The 19,310-nt window shown below is 49.0% G+C and overlaps 1 protein-coding gene across 1 annotated transcript in view; it reads left to right on the top strand.

Annotated features, from left to right (window-relative positions):
- Positions 1-19,310, top strand: part of efna3a (ephrin-A3a) — a 73,573-nt gene that overhangs the window by 37,798 nt on the left and 16,465 nt on the right. The window lies entirely within an intron of this gene.

Here is a 19,310-nt window from a genome sequence, read left to right as displayed (position 1 = left end):
TCCGGATGTCAGAGCTCCTCACCCTATCTCTAAGGCTGAGCCCAGACACCCTACGGAGGAAACTCATTTCAGCCACTTCTATCCGTGATCTCAACCTTTCGGTCATTACCCAAAACTCATGACCATAGGTGAGGGTTGGAACGAAGATTGACTGGTAAATTGAGAGCTTTGCCTTCCGGCTCAGCTCCCTCTTCACCACAACGGTCCGGTACAGTGTCCGCATTACTGCTGATGCTGCACCAATCCACCTGTCAATCTCCCGCTCCATCCTACCCTCACTCGTGAACAAGACCCCGAGATACTTGAACTCCTTCACTTGAGGCAACGACTCATCCTCAACCTGGAGGGAGCAGTCCACCATTTTCCAGTAGGGAACCATGGCCTCAGACTTGGAGGTGCTGACTCTCATCCTGGCCATTTCACACTCGACTGCAAACCGCCCCAGTGCATGCTGGGGGTCGCGTTCTGATGAAGCCAACAAAACCACATCATCTGCAAAGACCAGAGATGCAATTCTGAGGTTCCCAAAACGGACACACTCCTCACCTTGCTCTTGCACCTTGAGATCCTGTCCATGAATATCACAAACAGAATCGGAGACAAGGGACAACCTTGGCGGAGTCCGACACCCACCGAAAACTTGTTTGACTTTGTGCTGAGAATGCGGACACAGCTCTCACTTTGGTTATGCAAGGACCAGATGCCTTGTAGCAACTGCCCTGGTACCCCATACTCCCGCAGTACCCCCCACAGAGTGCCCCGGGTACACAGTCATAAGCCATCTCCAAGTCCACAAAACACATGTAGACTGGCTGATCAAACTCCCATGCCTCCCTCAGCACTTTGCAAGGGTAAAGAGTTGGTCCACGGCCAGGACATATATATATATATATATATATATACACTACCGTTCAAAAGTTTAGGATCACCCAAACAATTTCGTGTTTTCCATGAAAAGTCACACTTATTCACCACCATATGTTGTGAAATTAATAGAAAATAGAGTCAAGACATTGACAAGGTTAGAAATAATGATTTGTATTTGAAATAAGATTTTTTTTACATCAAACTTTGCTTTCGTCAAAGAATCCTCCATTTGCAGCAATTACAGCATTGCAGACCTTTGGCATTCTAGCTGTTAATTTGTTGAGGTAATCTGGAGAAATTGCACCCCACGCTTCCAGAAGCAGCTCCCACAAGTTGGATTGGTTGGATGGGCACTTCTTTGAGCAGATTGAGTTTCTGGAGCATCACATTTGTGGGGTCAATTAAACGCTCAAAATGGCCAGAAAAAGAGAACTTTCATCTGAAACTCGACAGTCTATTCTTGTTCTTAGAAATGAAGGCTATTCCATGCGAGAAATTGCTAAGAAATTGAAGATTTCCTACACCGGTGTGTACTACTCCCTTCAGAGGACAGCACAAACAGGCTCTAACAGGTACTATTTAATGAAGATGCCAGTTGGGGACCTGTGAGGCGTCTGTTTCTCAAACTAGAGACTCTAATGTACTTATCTTCTTGCTCAGTTGTGCAACGCGGCCTCCCACTTCTTTTTCTACTCTGGTTAGAGCCTGTTTGTGCTGTCCTCTGAAGGGAGTAGTACACACCGGTGTAGGAAATCTTCAATTTCTTAGCAATTTCTCGCATGGAATAGCCTTCATTTCTAAGAACAAGAATAGACTGTCGAGTTTCAGATGAAAGTTCTCTTTTTCTGGCCATTTTGAGCGTTTAATTGACCCCACAAATTTGATGCTCCAGAAACTCAATCTGCTCAAAGAAGTGCCCATCCAACCAATCCAACTTGTGGGAGCTGCTTCTGGAAGCGTGGGGTGCAATTTCTCCAGATTACCTCAACAAATTAACAGCTAGAATGCCAAAGGTCTGCAATGCTGTAATTGCTGCAAATGGAGGATTCTTTGACGAAAGCAAAGTTTGATGTAAAAAAAATCTTATTTCAAATACAAATCATTATTTCTAACCTTGTCAATGTCTTGACTCTATTTTCTATTCATTTCACAACATATGGTGGTGAATAAGTGTGACTTTTCATGGAAAACACAAAATTGTTTGGGTGATCCCAAACTTTTGAACGGTAGTGTATATATATGATATTAATTTTAAATAATAAGATACATTTAATAAATTATAATAAATTAAACTAATTAACAACAATAATAATAATTAATAATTAAACTAATGCATTATATATATATAATTTCAATATATGCAAGTTTCATATGCAAATTACTGTGACCATCAACTGGAGTTATATTGGCCTGTGTACTAGTCACAGAGGATTGGGGGAATAGTTGCAATCACAGCATTGTAAGATGGTGACAGATGTACTCTTAGACCCCCCCCCCCCGTTTATAAGGGTGGGGATACCTGCAGTCAGTTTAGACTGAAGAGGTCACTAGGATGAGTGATGAAACGTTTCTCGCAATAAATGTTGTGTCCAGATGAACTGATTCCGCTTTCTGTGATATCCTTACCTGGATTATTGAGCATGCATAAAGACTTGATTGCCTGTTTTTAGTCCCGTATGGTAAAGATTATTAATTTTATCAAATGGGCTCTTCTTGTGCAGGCCATCAAACTTTCACTTGCTCTGACTCAGGTAGTTTAAGACCTTTTGCCCAGCACGTATTGGTGCCCGGGGGCAGCGAGGGGGGAGACGGAGTTTGATTGAACTGGTTTTACACTAGGGTTGTCAGAGGGCTCCTAACTTCCTTACAAATCAATACTGGCCTTAACTGCGGCCAACCGGCTGGAACTGGCTGCGATTTCCCCGAATCAGGCTCCGTCCACCTTTCTCATCAGTAATGACTGAGCAGTCGGAATTTAGCCAAAGCTGCTGTGGGCTCAAGATTGTCGACTCATGTTGCTCAAACACATTAATTATGCATTATAGCATGTAGCGCGGTGTAATTAACTGTGCTGCTAAACGAGAGTTATATCTATTGTGCCATACTGTCAGGATGCCGTCGCTCAAAGTGAGAAGGAGGAGGTTGATGACTAACCCAGTCATCGCTGCTGTGAATGATTATAGGGTTGGAAACTTCATTTGCTGATATTTGTTTTGCCTTGTTGTTATGTCCACAGGAAGTGCTTCACTTAACTGGATATTATACTGACAGTCAGTTATAAACCAGCCATGGTCAACAGGAAAGCTGTATTAATACGCGGTATCACCTTTCATTCAAGAATTTTTTCCACGTTCTTGTGCTCGTAAGTTATGTTCTGAATCTAGTCCCATTCACCTTAACCGCTGCATTGTTTCTTGCGTTATGTGCCTGAATGCACAGAGTGCCTGTTATCTGAACGTACTATACGCTATATGTTTGTAGTGATGGAGTACTATTCAGTGTTTATCATATCATACACTGTTCCATTGCCCTTGTGTCGGCACGTACCGCTACTGTGTTTAATTACTGACACATCCATGCATCGATGCCGCTGCAAACATTCAGCAGCACACACACACACACACACACACACACACATATATATATATATATAATTAATTAGAGATGTGTAGTTGTGTGTGTACAGGGGTATTAACTACCCAGCAACTGTCCATGTCTTGTGCCCAGTGATTCTTATGCTTAGCCGTGTTCTGACATTTCCAATCTGACTCAACATTCTAATTGATCAATTTCATCTAATTGGAGTCATTTAAAGCGTTACATGCCAATCCATGTCTCCAGCCATGCTTCAATCCATGTCTTACATTTCTTTCTCCATCCTCTCTCTCCCCCCCCCCTCCCCCCCATCCCTGGCTTGTGCTTTCTCTCCGATTCCCTTTCCCCAACCGTTCTGGTCCACTGCCCTCCCTCCATCTCCCTTGCTCTTTATTGACTGCGGAGTGTAAGGCGGTGTTAAACCAGCGTCAATGTAATAGTGGGCATTAGCCCTTTGAACTGCCCTTAATCTCACTGTAGTAAATTCACAATTGTTTTTTTTTTGTTTTGGATAAGGTTTACACCCACACATACACATACTAACTTGTGCGATCAGATACTTCTGGGAAATGTGTGTGTGTGTGTGTGTGTGTGTGTGTGTGTGTGTGTGTGTGTGTGTGTGTGCGTGCGTGTGTGTGTGTGTGTGTGTGTGTGTGTTTGTCCAAACATGACTGTGTGCCTCTGTGTGCATATTGCGTCGGTGTGTTTGTGTATGTGTGATGTGTGGGAGAGAGTGGGTGTCTGTAAGAATGGCCATTGTTATGGGGACAGCGTCCCCGGTACAAAGCCTGTCAGAAGCTCCTCTGCGGCTGTGGTGTAGCAGAGCCGTGCTGGAGACGTGCCTTTAATTGGAATGTAATTGGAGAAGCACCATTGATCATGAATCACATTCACCTCCTGTTCCCTCCTCGCTCTAGCCTTCCCTTGCTTTCCATCAGCTTAGGGCTGCTGTTTTTCCCCACTCGGTGCCCCCCCCCCATCCCTCCGCCGCTGCCCCCCACCCTTCCCCCATAAGGAGTACGTCAGTCATGTGCAGTGGAGCGACACGGAGGAACAAGCCCCCCTGCTGGGTCCACAGCTCCTGGGTCAATGTGTGTCTGGGGCACAAACTACCAGAAACAGGGAAAATGGAGGAGAAGAGAGGGGCTTGAAAGAGGTGGGGAGGGGGGGGTGAGAAGAGGAGCGAGCAGATTAAGAGGAAAAGAGGGTTGGAGCAGTGAGAGAGAGAGAGAGAGAGAGAGAGAGAGAGAGAGAGAGAGAGAGAGAGAGAGAGAGAGAGAGAGAGAGAGAGAGAGAGAGAGCGAGAGAGAGCGAGAGAGAGGAATCATCTGTAATAGCCTATACGCTCTGTTGCGCCATTTCATCCAGCATTTAGTTAAGCGAGATTTGTTTTGTTTTGCCTTTGTCGTTTCGGATGCTCCGAGAAGTCAATTTGTTGTCTCATTTGTCAAACGGTGGAATGCGTTGGGGGGGGGGGGCATCCCGGCAGTGTCAGGGAGAGTGGGGACAGGCTCTCCCCGCCAGTTGGAGAGCTGTAGATGGGAATCGGGGCGGTGGAGATTGCCCGTGTGCCATTGTTAAACGCGGGCTAGGAAACAATGGAAACAATGGAAACTAAGGGCACTGGCAGAGCACCTCTGGTCCAAATTGATTCTGAAGTGGAAGAGGGCAATCAAGAGAAAAGGGATGAGAGAGAGAGAGAGAGAGGCTATAGTGGTAGAAACCGGAGCTGGGTCAGAGACATATCTTGGATATTTATGAGACATAAGAAATCATGAAAAAATGATCAAACGATGTGAGAAGAGAAAATGAACGGTTGAGAGGAGGAGGATTACTGAAAGGGCAAGCATTTTGACTGATGTCGGGGTACAACATTGGCGACAGAGAGAGAGCGAGAGAGAGAGAGAGAGAGAGAGAGAGAGAGAGAGAGAGAGAGAGAAGAAATGATGGAGAGAAAGCGAGTAAACAGCAAATAACTACAGCGCAATCAAACAGGCAAACGGATATGGTGATGAATAGAAGCAGAAGAATGGAAATGAATGGGAAGGAAAGAGGAGGCGGAGGGACGGAGGTTCACGAGAAGACTAGGAAAGAGGCTGGTGGGAGGTCGTGAGTCAGGAAAGGAGAGCGAGCGAGAGGAGGGAGGGAGGGAGGAAAAGAGCAAGAAAGGGGGAGGCTGTTGTTTTAAGATCAGTACGGATGGATGCGTTTCCCCTCTCTGGGGAGGGGGCCCGTTGGCTCTCTATGTCTGTCACTCCACTCGTTTATGCTTCATTCGGAGGGAGAGGTCACTGAGCTGGGATGGGTTTTTTGTGTGTGTGTGTGTGTGTGTGTGTGTGTGGGTCTGTATGTGTGCGGTGGCAATTGGTCATGAACCCTCCACACCCTCTCTTTTCATTTTCTCTCCACCTTTCCCTCCCTTTTGATCCTCTTCTTACAGCTCCCTCCCTTCTCTCTCTGCCTATATTACCGGTTTTCCAGCCTCCACATGAGTTTGCAGCTTTTCCAGTCCCGGTTATTTCCAAATATCATACACATATATACCCTCCTACAGGTCTTACTGTTGTGTAGAAGGCATTCACTTCATGCATAGCTTTGGTGCTAGCATAACCATTTCTCCGTGGCGGCTGTCCCGACAATCTGCATGCACAAGATCAACACAAGCGTTTACCTTTCAACCGCGGATCAATGGTTAGTAGACACACGAGTCCACAGCTTAGTACGACCACACACACACATTTCGCGGCACAGTGGCGCAGTGGTTAGCGTGGTCGCCTCAAGGCAAGAAGGTCCTGGGTTAGCCCCAGGGTAGTCCAACCTTGGGGGGGCGTCCCGGGTCGTCCTCTGTGTGGAGTTTGCGTGTTCTCCCCGTGTCTGCGTGGGTTGCCTCCGGGTGCTCCAGTGTCCCCCCACAGTCCGAAGACGTGTAGGTCAGGTGAATCGGCCGGACTAAATTGTCCCGAGGTGTGAGCGTGTCGGCCCTGTGGTGGACTGGCGGCCTGTCCGGGGGGCATCTCCCCCGCCTGCCACCCAGTGACTGCTGGGATACGCTCCAGCATCCCCGCGACCCCGATTTGGATAAGCGGCTTGGATAATGGATAGATGGACATGGACATTTCCTCACCCGTGTTGAAACCGGGCAAAGCGAGGCAGGAAGTGTCCTCCCAGCCACAGGATTGTGTGTGACTCGACATTAAATTTTGGCTATGTTGCAAAACATTAGGGCCGGGGCATGTGAAGCACCGATATTACAATGAGATTCAAGTGCCGATTCGTTACACATGGCAGTTTTTCCAAGTATAAAAGTATGAACATCCCCTCTTATCGACAGTGAAATACGACAAGCGCGATAATCCAGGGAAAACGCACAACAGACCGCCTTTATTTCCAGCACCCCGTGTTACAAAAAGCCTTCAAAATGCTTATGCCACGCCGAGTAAGCTTTCAGACAACTCCGATTCAGAGATGCAGAAAACAGCCTCCTCACAACATCTGTTCGCCCTCAGCGCTGCGATGCAGGGGAAACGCAGCGGGGTTGAAGCCGTCATGGCGCTGTATTGCCACGTTTGCGGCGAATCGGTTTTGCGCTGCATCCTCCCTCCCCCCCCCCCCCCCCGCCACAACAGAACATGGACTGTGCCGTTTTTGAGGTTGGACATGATATTAGTATGCTGCCTAACTGGCAATCTGTAGAGACGCCCTTTTGGACGAGTTATCGTTGTTTCGGCAGGTGAGCGGGCCTGTCACCCCGGGTGTGTGTTTAGCCCCGTTGCCATGAAGGTTATCAGGCCAGAACACAAACTAGATGAGGAGGTGAGGGGAGGCAGACTCCCCACAGGTTAGACAGCATAAGTATGCTGCACGAGTTAGGTGTTTATTTTTGAGTTAGGTGTGTGTGTGTGTGCGCGTGTGTGTGTGTTTGTTGGTGTCTGTCAGTGTCTCTGCGTGTAACCATGAATGCAGCGTGTCGGTGTGTGTGTCTGACTGTCAGTTTGCATTTGTGAGTGTGTGCATGTGCAGAATGTGCATTGGTGTGTTGTGTGTTTGCATGTATTTTTGTGTCCATACTTGTGTGTGTGTGTGTGTGTGTGTGTGTGTGTGTGCACCTCCCAGCAGGAGCAGCCAAAGTGTGTTCCTCTAATGTCATCCTGTGGCCGTCCTCCAGCTAAAAGCCGGCGGCTCACTCTCCTCTGTACTCCTCCCCCAATGTCACCTTCCCTTCTTCAACTTTTTCTCCTCCTCGTACCCTCTCTCCTTAGCTTCCTCCCTCTCCCTGTCTCTCTCTCTCTCCCTCTCTCTCTCTCTCCCCGTCTCTGTTTGTCATTTTTCATCATCTGTCGGTGTTTGCTAATCTCCGTCCTTTCTCTGCTCTCCATCTCAATTCATCATCTCTACCTGGGTCGTGTGCTGAAGGTTACCCAGGCACTGATAGAGAGGAGAGAAGGAAGAGACTCGTAAAGACTGACAGAGAGGGGGGCATCCCGTTATTTCTTTTCCCTCATTCTCTCGTTTTTTTTTCATTTGTCTGTCTCTATCCTATGAGTCTCTCGCCATCGCTCTCTCTCTCCCTCTCTCTCTGTGCCCTTTTCTTATCTCAGTTGCTCCATCTGGCTCTCTCTCTCTCATTCCTGCCCTGATACCCCCTCTGCTATCCCTCCCCTCTTCAGACTGCCTGATCCCTCCATAGTGACAGCTGTCAGTTTCGGAGAGACTGCCATGGCACCGACGGGATCTGTGTGTGTCTCTGTGTGCAGACGAGCCACTGCTTGTTGCACATTCATGTAGGTGTGTGTGATGTCTGAAGGTATGCACTTGCCTGGTATCTGCATGTACCGTATGGTGTGTGTGTGTGTGGTTAATCCCCCCCCCCTTTTCTACCCAATTGTATCCGGCCGGGTCGTTGCCCCACCCCCTCTGCTGATCTGGGGAGGGCTGCAGACTACCACATGCCTCCTCCGATACATGCGGAGTCGCCGGCCGCTTTTTTGCACCTGACAGTGAGGAGTTTCACCAGGGGGACGTAGCGCGTGGGAGGATCACGCTATCCCCCCCCCCCCCGAACAGGCGCCCCGACCGACCAGAGGAGGCGCTAGTGCAGCGACCGGGACACACCAGCAGCAGACCCGGCCAGTCGTGTCTGTAGGGACGCCCGACCAAGCCGGAGGTAACACAGGGATTCGAACCAGCGATCCCTATGTTGGTAGGCAACGGAATAGACCGCTGCGCCACCCGGACGCCCCCACGTGTGGTTAGCCATGATGTGATGGCATGAATCTGTTGCCTGCAATAGAGGTCACACATCTTAAAAGCTTAAACTATCATTTGTTTGACAGTTATGAACGGTACATATAACATTCTCCACCCATGTTAAATAGGACCATATCTCTGTCATGCCCCAGAACAGACGGATATCTGCACACACACACAGACACACACACACACACACACACACACACACGCACATGCGTGTGCATGTGGCCGGGCCCATTAGGCTCAGAAAGTGAGCTATCTGTACGCACATAAGGTCACATTTAGTCCTGTCTGCCTCGCCACACAGCGGCTGCACGAGGCCGGAGAGTCAGGGCGGCGCAGCCCGCCCGGCTCCATCTGAAATTCTAATCACCGCTGGCAGACATTACTATTCAGGCCGCGCTCCCGCCGGCAGTCTGCGCGGCAACTAAGCCTCGCACTAAAGTTTTGGTTAAACCGTGAAGGCCAAAGCCCATTTTATGACACACACATTTATATTACATATTGATAAACACAATCTGTCTGTTGCTTTCTGCCCCCGTTCCGCTGTGCCTCCCCCCCTCCCCCCTCCATCCTTTGCTCTCCCTTCACCTTGGCTCCTCGTCTCCCATCCGGGTCCGACTCGATTATTATTTTGCTCACCTTAACGCGTTCAAACTCCTATCCGCCGCCTTTGTTGTGGGTTATTTATGCATTATGCATCTTTTCTTAATAATCTCTCGTCTCATCTTTCAATTTTCCCTCCTTTGCCTTCCCGCGACTCGGGCTCCCTTTTCTCTTCCTTCATGTAAAGCGCTTCACCTCCCCTCTATCTCCATTCCTCGGCGCAGCTCCCCATTTGACTCAATTCTTATCTCCCCCCCCTCCCCCCACCCCCCATTCTCCTTCATCTCTCTATTCCTATCCCTTTTCTCTATCTTTTTTGCCCAGTTCCCTCTGCATCCTCTCTCCTTCCCCCGGCTCTGTCCGTCTGCCCCTGGCTGAAATTAAACCCCGTCGGCAAGAGCTTGGCCCGGCCACGTCTCCCGCCAAGGCCCAGCCGCGCAGGCCCGAGAGGAAGACCTTGAAAAACAAGATAAAGTACATCAAAACTGCAACGGCCTCAGCGCTCCGTGGGCAGTGTGTATTTTTGGATACTATTTCACATATTTTACTGGGGGTGTTCAATGGCCTCGCTCCCTCCACCCCACCCCCACACCCGCCATCCCCACTCCCTTACTACACCTGTCTCTACAAGTCTGTCCACCTCTCCCTCCCTCCCTCCCTCTCTCTCTCTCTCTCTCTCTCACACACACAGACGTGTCGCAGTCCTGACAGTGAGGCGAGAGTCTGTAGTGATTAACATTGATTAAAGTGGCTAACAAGTCTTCTTTTCACTCTTGGCGTGTGACTGTGTGTGTGTGTGTGTGTATGTGTGTGTGTGTGTCTTATGTGTGTGCGTGTTTGAGAGCTTGTGTGTGAGTGAAAGAGTATGTGTTTGACAAAAAATGAGAATTTGCATTTATATTTGTGTATGATTTTGTGTGCATGTGCATATTCATGTATGTGTGTGTGCATGTGTGTGTGCATGTGTATGTGTGTGTGCATGTGCGTGCATGTGTATGTGTGTGCATGTTCATGTATGTGTGTGCATGTGCATGTTCATATGTGTGTGTGTGTGTGCATGTGTATGTTCATATGTGTGTGTGCATGTGCGTGTTCATATATATGTGTGTGCATGTGCATGTTCATATATGTGTGTGCATGTGTGTGAGTGCATGCGTGTGTGTGCGTGTTCATGTATGTGTGTGCATGTGTGTGTGTGCATGTTCATATTATGTGTGTGTGTGCATGTGCGTGTGCATGTGCGTTTTCATGTGTGTGTGTGTGTGTGTGTGTGTGTCTCCATAATGTGTTCCTCATCTGGCTTACAAGTGAAGAAAAAAAGAGAAGCCCAGCTGTGATAGTTTAGCAGTGGATGAGTCTGTTTGATGTGTGCGTGTGAGTGTGTGTATGTATGTGTGCACGTGTGTGCGTGCACGATGTGTGTGTTTCTTGTGTGTAAGAAACCCACTTATTCCAACTGCCTCCTCAACACAACCTCTCATTCTTTGTTTCCTTGCCACGTGGCTCATCATATCTGCAGCTATTACCAAAGATCTCCTATGTAATTTCAATAACCCATTAAATCGGACAACGTTTTCACTATTCCACGAGCTCGGCTCATATAATTTGCATCCAGGCGAATACAATTACGTGTGTGCCTGCGATGGCTGTGTCTATCTAGTGTAGTGAGTATGAGCCCGGGTCGAATATTATCGGCAAATATTCTTAATGTTTATTTCAACCCATTTTTGCGCAGCAGATGGGTAGAGCTCACAGTGCCAGGATGGCTCAGATAGTGTCAGAAAGGTTGCCGGTCACGAAGAAGCGCACAAAACCTCCTCTCTCAGGCACTCACAGTTTCTGTTATTTAATTTAGTGCGAGACTTCAAACACCCGGCACTCGGGAGCCCGGGTCCATCCGCACAAACAAATTATTTGCATATACCATCTGACCCGTGTCCGATGGAGTGTGTTGATTTAGTGTTTGCTGGTACCTGAGCAGGGTAGCTTTAACAATAACCCTTCTGGCTGAGGTGGTTTTGCCTGAGTGAGCCTTTCAGGCGCACAGATTCACATCCGACATGGCTGCCTGAGCCATAAGAACAACTCCATGAATTATAAAAGGGCACAAGCGCATCGCTATGCTCCTTGCCGCTCTGAGAGTGAAAGAGATGGAGGGAGCGATAACTACATATTGTAGATGGGTGGAGAGATAGCACCAAGAGAAGCGAGGTGGAAAATAAAGGAGGGAACGATGCACTGCCACAATGAGAGGGGTAGATAAAGTATGCATGTGTACTGGAGCAAGAGACTGTTTGTTTCTGAGGGAGGGAAAAGGGTGTGTGTGTGCGCACGTGTGTGCACGTTTGCACAAACACGGGTGTGTGAGTGTGAGTACATGTGTGCTTGTGGGGGGCAGAGATCGACTCAGCATCCTCCCAAACCTAACCAGCAGCAATGAAAATAAGGGCGTCCGGGTGGCGTAGTGGTCTGTTCTGTTTCATACCACCACGGGGGTCGCCGGTTCGAATCCCCGTGTTGCCTCTGGCTTGGTCGGGTGTCCCTGCAGACACAATTGGCCGTGTCTGCGAATGGGAATCCGGATGTGGGTATGTGTCCCAGTCGCTGTACTAGCGCCTCCTCTGGTCGGTCAGGGGAACTGGGGGAATAGTGTGATCCTCCCACGTGCTATGTCCCCCTGGCGAAACTCCTCACTGTCAGGTGAAAAGATGCAGCTGGCGACTCCACGTATATCGGAGGAGGCATTTGGTAGTCTGCCACCCTCCCCGGGTTGGCAGAGCGGGTGGAGCAGAGACCGGGACAGCTTGGAAAATAGGGAAAATGGCCAAGTACAATTGGGTAGAATAAAAAAGGGGGGGGGAGCGTAGCTGTGGCACTGGATTGCCTACAAAAGCAACACTTTTCACACAGAAATAAACACGCCAGGCAGACTGTGTACCAGCCTCTTCAAACCCTCTTCTTTACTGAGGCGTCGACAGCCCTGCAGACGGGGACCTGCTGCCCACTTTAATCCAGACCTCAGCACAGAAACAAAGGAGACATAGAGACGAGGGGATTTTTCTCCCCCCGGCAATTACCTAATGTGTGATCTTCATCACCTGGAGAGTGGGAGGGGATGGGGGGGGGTGCCCATCATCACCGGCCACTTGTTTGTTCTGTCTTTTTAATCTTTCCAGTCATCTTAAGCTGGTGTCATCACGTTGAACTTGGAGCCAAAGCAATTCCATTAAGAGGCGGCATGAGGCGGCATTCATTAATGGCCCCGGCCAGATGCTGCTCTGTGCACGTCCAGTGTTGAATTCGATTTGAGTCACGAGGATGATGCGTTGGGGCTCCTCACAAAGTTCCCTTCAAGGAGAGGAGTGCAACTGTAGATAGGGGTAGGGAATTTATTGGGAGTATCATTGTGCAGGATTGCATGCTCCCCTCCCCTCTTCCTGTCTGTCTGTCAGTCTGTCTGTCAGTCCGTCTGTCTGGAGCCCGTATTAAAGGCTGTTGGATGATGACCGAGAACTGTCAACTGTCCAGTGCAATCTGTGGTGAGTGAATTTACCAGACTCGTATAAATATATCTAGAAGAAAAGAACCAGCCTACAAGCTTATCAGCTTTTCCAGTCATTCTGGGCTGCGAGGCCTTTTTTCTTCTTCTTTTTCCTCCCCTCGCTGTCTGTGCACGTTACTCAGCAACAGCTGCGGTGTGAGAAAATGTCCCGGCTAAGTTTGCGCCAGGATGTTTAGCCTCTCGTAAGACTGCATCGCACCAAATGCATTCAAAACGCCTCCTCCCTTTCATCTCCCCCGTTATATAAGACCCTATACGTACTCTCTCACCCTCCACAAGTTATAGCCTGGGAGAAAGAGACAGATGGAGAGAGAGAGAGAGAGGGGTGTAGAACAATAGAATGAGAGGTAAATACTGGGTGCTGAGGAGGTGGAGGGAGGGAGAGAGAGAGAGAGAGGGGTGTAGAACAATAGAATGAGAGGTAAATACTGGGCGCTGAGGAGGTGGAGGGAGGGAGAGAGAGAGAGAGAGAGAGAGAGAGAGAGAGAGAGAGAGAGAGAGAGAGAGAGAGAGAGAGAGAGAATGTGGGCTGCGGCCGGTCAATTATTCAGGAGGCGATGGTCCGTCTTACCTCAGGAGCTGCTTCGAACATGGCGGCCCGGCACCACCTTTTAATGGGCTACAGATTGACATGCTACCTGAGCAGGCTCCCTCTGTCAGTTGCGCCGCTCTCCTTTACAGGCCCTTATCGGCGCCCTCCGCTGGAACGTGTAAATAATTACCCCGTGACCACTCTGCCGTGCCAGCTGGAGGGCTGTTTGCACAAAGAAAATTAATATATTAAAAAAAAAAACAGCGATGGGTTATATTAAGAAAGGGGTGAATTATTTATGGAGGCCTGCCCCAAACGGTGTTTGTGTGCTTGCGCTGCTGTGTGTGCCCCGTGTGTTGTCACCCGCGTCGCACAACGCCACTGAGATGGAAGCACGTGAGGTTGTTTATGTCTGGGAATAGTTGTGCATGATAATTGTGTGTGACCTAACCAATCAACCGGCCTATGGCCGGAGAGACCAAGAGCTAGGTTCTTTGTTTGTTGTAGTGTGTGTGTGTGTGTGTGTGTGTGTGTGTGTGTGTGTGTGTGTGTGTGTGTGTGTGTGTGTGAGCATATCTCCATTACACCCTGGTGTAGCCATGGCTGGGAGATAAAAGGCCAGATTATTCTACTTGGCATCCATGAGGTTGGCATGGCCTGAATGATGTCCACTTCCCTTCATCTTTCTTTCTTCTTTTCCACCCCCTTCCCTCTCTCTCTGCCCCCCCCCCCTCTCTCTCACTTTGTTGCCTTTCTTCTCTCCATTTCTCCCTCTTCGGAGCGAGGGCTATGTGTGCCCGCCCAGAGGAAGGGCTTAAGGAGTGAGGTTGGTGAAAGCGAGCGCCCCGCTGCGGTAGACATCCTCCGAGAGCGGCTGAGGCGCTCACGCGCCGCTCTTCAAAGCTTGCATATTAAACTTCCAGAAGAAAAAAGACAACAGAAGCAGCCCTGTTGTCTTCTGGCCTGCGAGCTTCTCCGTGTGTTGAGTACTGTATTTTAGTTTTGCCGATTCTCTGGTTATTTTGTGCGCCATTGTATCTGCACAGCTGCTTGTGTGTGTGTGTGAGAAATCTTCCCCATCGTCACTTTAAGCATCTTCTTTGCCCCGCCTGTACCCAGAAGAGAGGCTGATGGGAGAGATAAGCGCATTGTTTTGGATGTGGCCACGGCAGAATAAAGCAGGGCCGGCCGGCCTCTTCACTGAGGTGTACACTGTGGAGAATTCACCTTAATGAAAGCCTCTATCTCACAACCCCGCGGCTCTCCCTCTCTCTCTCTCTCGCTTGCTCTCCCTCCCTCTCTCCCTCCTTCTTCCTCTCTCTCTCTCTCTCCCCCCCCCCCTCTTCCTCTCCCTCTCTTCCCCTCTGTCTCTCTCTCTTTCGCTCACTCTTCCTCTCTCCCTCCCTCTCTCTCCCTCTCCCCCTCCTCTCCCTCTCTCTCTCACTCTCTTCCCCCCCTCCCCCTCTCTACTTTTCTATCACTTAACTACACAAGCCTACAGAAACGGGGGCGGAGGCGGTGTTTTGCTTAGTAGGCTTGAATTGGCAAGCGCCCTTTACATGTGCATGAACAGGCAACATGCACACGCAAACACACACAGACACACACTTGCACAACACTTCCTATAGGAGCTTGGCATTCGCCGATATCTCAGTGTATCAATACAGGTCCTCTGTGAGAGAATGGGCTGCCTTGAATTAATCAGCGTGGTGAGTGAGTACTGCTTCTCATCATCAGATGGCACCACTCACAAAAGTAGATAAATAGCAACGAAAATTGGGAGGGATGGAGGAGAGAGCGGGAGGCACAAGAGCGAGAGAGAGGAAGAGGGAGAGAGAGAGAGGAAGCGGGAGGGAGAGAGAGAGAGTCAGAGCGAGTACTCGTGCCTTTAATAGCGAGGTACAATTAGAGCCTCATAAAGCCTCACCTTAAGAGAGAAGAGCCCCCTGTTATTAGGGTTTTGTCGCAGGATATAATCACACGCGGCACTCAGCGGGATGGATGAGCTCTGTGGGCTGTGGCCTCATATCCCCTTATGGCGCTTCTCAAGAGCCTTTCATTTGCTGTTTCTCAATTAATCAGGAGATGGGTTGTAAACTGGCCCCTTCAGAGTTTGGTTATTTTCACCCCCCACTTCCCCAGTTGTATCCGGCCAATTACCCGACTCTTCCGAGCCATCCTGGTCGCTGCTCCACCCCCTCTGCCTATCCGGGGAGGGCTGCAGACTACCACATGCCTCCTCCAATACATGTGGAGTTGCCAGCTGCTTCTTTTCACCTGACAGTGAGGAGTTTCACCAGGGGGACGTAGCACGTGGGAGGATCACGCTATTCCCCTCTAGTTCCCCCTCCCCTCTGAACAGGTGCCCCGACCGACCAGAGGAGGCGCTAGTGCAGTGACCGGGACATATACCCACAACCGGCTTCCCACCCACAGACACGGCCAATTGTGTCTGTAGGGACGCCCGACCAAGTCGGAGGCAACACGGGGATTCAAACCGGCGATCCCCATGTTGGTAGGCAACGGAATAGACCACTACCACACCCAGATGCCCCCTAGTTATTTTTTTTGTATGTATCCCGTTTGTGTCATCTGTTGGAGAACGTATTGCCATCACTAGCTTATTAGACCTCAGATAGACCTGTACTGCTGTGTCAGCCAATGAAATTAACTGAATTACACCTTAAACATTAGCATGAAGGATGTCATCTTTAAAATCGTTTGTGTGTGTGTGTGTGTGTGTGTGTGTGTGTGTGTGTGTGTGTGTGTGTGTGTGTGTGTGTGTGTGTGTGTGTGTGTGTGTGTGTGTGTGTTTGTGTGAGATCTCTAATGTCTTCTATGCCGTGTCCACCTGGCTTTGAGCTTCTCTAATATGTGTTCTGCTTTGCTGGCGATGTGCGAAGTCTATTCAGCGAGTCTGTACCATTAATATTCAGAGGCTAAAGCCCCCAAATGCCGTTTTTTGGCCAGAGAAAGTCTTCCAGGCAGTCCCTGGAAACCTCCCAGCGTAAAAAGATATTAACATTTACTTGGCGGGCTGTAATATATTTAGGAATTTTATCTCAATGTCTAGTTAGGGATGAGCCATGGTTAAAGCTAAACCACATCATCCATATTTTTGTTTGATATTTAGTGGATTGATGTATTGCAGGAGTGCCTATAGATTTCTTTTGGACAATTTGGCAGTAAAGGATGGCAATGTGCAAAAAAATAAAATAAAATAAAAAGTCTGTGATTGGAACAGCAGTAAGAGGACGTTTGTGTCCATTAGGATTTTTAGATTTCCTTCAACTCACAATTTAAGCTAGCATAGCCTACCTTGCTAAACAATGAGTTGCTACAACCGATATGTTTCTTCTGATCATCTTGGCAACAAAGGATGCTAATATGTAAATGATTTAACCAACGATTAGAGCAATGGAAATGGTACATGGAAATATTTCCATTTGATCGGGATTGTTTCCCTCAAAACTATAAATCAGTCTGGCATACCCTTTGTAGACTCTTGACCAAAAATGAGTTATGTCAACTGACGTTGTAAAGTTGCCACTGAAAATGGACGATTGCATCAACTGGCCTCAGTCTCCAGTGTATCCAGAAGGAACTGTTGTCTGTAATAGGCTATGTATATCTGGTCTGTGCTGTGCGGCACCCACCAGCTGCACCCCCTGAATCCTGACTCATCTCTGAATCATCACCATCACTAGCTGGGACTAGAGGCAACCTGAGGCGCTGCAAGTTAATTCCGGGGTCTCGGGTAGGACGTGACACCGGGACCCCGGCCCAGTTTGTGCCCTTCACCACAGTGCAGTGAGGACAACATCTAAAAAGACTTCGCTTGTATGACTTTGTCGCAAATCAAACAACAAATGATGCTTATGCAAATAATTGCTTATTTCGTGGGGTTGAGCGATGTCTCGTTGCAAGGCTGGGAATTGCCCCATGTATTTTACCTTGTCGTTATGACGACAAAGCAGCCATATCAGCATGTACCCTGGTTCTGCTGAATGACAGAAGCTAAGCAGGTATGGGCTTGGCTTGCACTTGGATCATGAGAAAGCTCCCAGGAAAACTTGAATCACTGCTGGAATTGCTGCTGGTGGGCCAGTAGGGGGCAGTCTTCCCTCTTGTGCAATAAATAAAAATCCCAATGCCCCAGTGCAGTGATGGGGACACTGCGCTGTAGGAAATGGCATCCCTCAGATGAGACGTTAAACTGAGGTCCAGACTCATCGTGGTCATTTAAGATCCCGTGGCACTTATCGCAAAGAGTAGGGGGTCCCCCAGTGTCCTGGCAAAAATTCCCAACCTGGCGCTCTCCATCTGGCCACCTAATCACCCCCCCCCCCCATGTAATTCACTCAATGATTCCTCCCTCTCCACCTCAAGCTGATGTGTGGTGAGTGTTCTGGTGCAAAATGGTTGCCGTACATCACCCAGGTGGGAGCTACACATTAGTGGTGGTTGAGGTGAGCCCCCCCTCCCCCCAATGTGAACTGCTTAGGTTGTCTAGATAAAGCGCTATATAAATGTAATCCATTATAGAATAAAACGTTATTATAGTCTGCAGATTGATTTAAAGTTGAAATCTGGGATTTTTTTTAGCCATTAATTAATAGTTGTTTTATCCATCTGTACCATGAGGTCAGGTTTCATAATACTAACTGGCATCTTTACCATGGCTGGAGACACTCTCCATCTACTGCTGTTGAAATTTTTCTCTCCCCCGCCCCTTTTTCGCCCCAATTTTATCTGGCCAATTACCCCATTCTACCGAGCCGTCCCGGTCACTGCTCCACCCCCTCTGTCGATCCAGGCAAGGCTGCAGACTATCACATGCCTCCTCTGATACATGTGGAGTCGCCAGCCACTTCTTTTCACCTGACAGTGAGGGGTTTCGCCAGGGGGATGTAGCGCATGGGGGGGATTGATTCCCCCCTGTCCCCCCCCCCCCAACAGGCACTTCGACCGACCAGAGGAGGCGCTAGTGCAGCGACATGGACACATACCCAGATCCGGCTTCCCGCCCGCAGACACGGCCAATTGTTACTGTAGCGCCCGACCAAGCCGGAGGTAACACGGGGATTCGAACTGGCGATCACCGTGTTGGTAGGCAACGGAATAGACCGCTGCGCTACCCGGACGTCCGCTGTTGACATTTTTGACCGGGTTGGACAAACACTGGTGCAACAGCAGACACATTCCTACAACGGCAGACACATTCCTACTCAAACAGGAAAAAGGAGTGAAAGGTGATGACGACATGGTGAAGCCTCTGTTGGACGGCTCATCTACCAATCTATAACCAAAACATTGTTACAGTAGAACCGTGTTTCCATATAGTGTAATGTAGTTTGTGATACATTAGATTGCCTGCATTAGCTTTGTTCCGACTCCGAGGACGCCGTGTTTTACAAAAGGTGGGAACTGTTTATTGCTGAGCTGGCGGTACACAAGCGACAATGGCTGCGACACCTCATGGAGGGAGGGACAGATCGGGGAAGTCACGGAGTTCAGCTTTGGTAATGAATTTGCTTGTGCATCAGTTCCTTGTTTAACCAACTTGGAAAGATGGCCAGTAACCGTATGAGTTTGCTCAAATAGAAACATCCGGTGATAATAGAAAATAGAAGTCCAAGTCCAGTATCAAGTCAGCCTCCACAAGCGACTGAATCCCAGCCTGCACCAGAGTTTCTGCTCTGCAGCCGATCCCACGCTCTGACCTCCCTGTGGAGGAGTGCAACGGAAAAGAGAAGCTCCTTTCAGAGATCAGTGAATTATCGCATTAAAGAATACTCAGGGATGAGACCCGGCCAGTTAATTTGGAGTCACATGGAAGCTGTGGGTGACGAGAACAATTGTATTTGTGCAAATGTTTGTCGCAGTCAGACGTAAGCT

The sequence above is a fragment of the Lampris incognitus genome, chromosome 18 (genome assembly GCF_029633865.1).
Source record: "Lampris incognitus isolate fLamInc1 chromosome 18, fLamInc1.hap2, whole genome shotgun sequence".
Lineage (NCBI taxonomy): Eukaryota > Metazoa > Chordata > Actinopteri > Lampriformes > Lampridae > Lampris > Lampris incognitus.
Note: the sequence above shows the minus strand (reverse complement) of the source record. Positions and strands in the feature narration are given on the sequence as shown.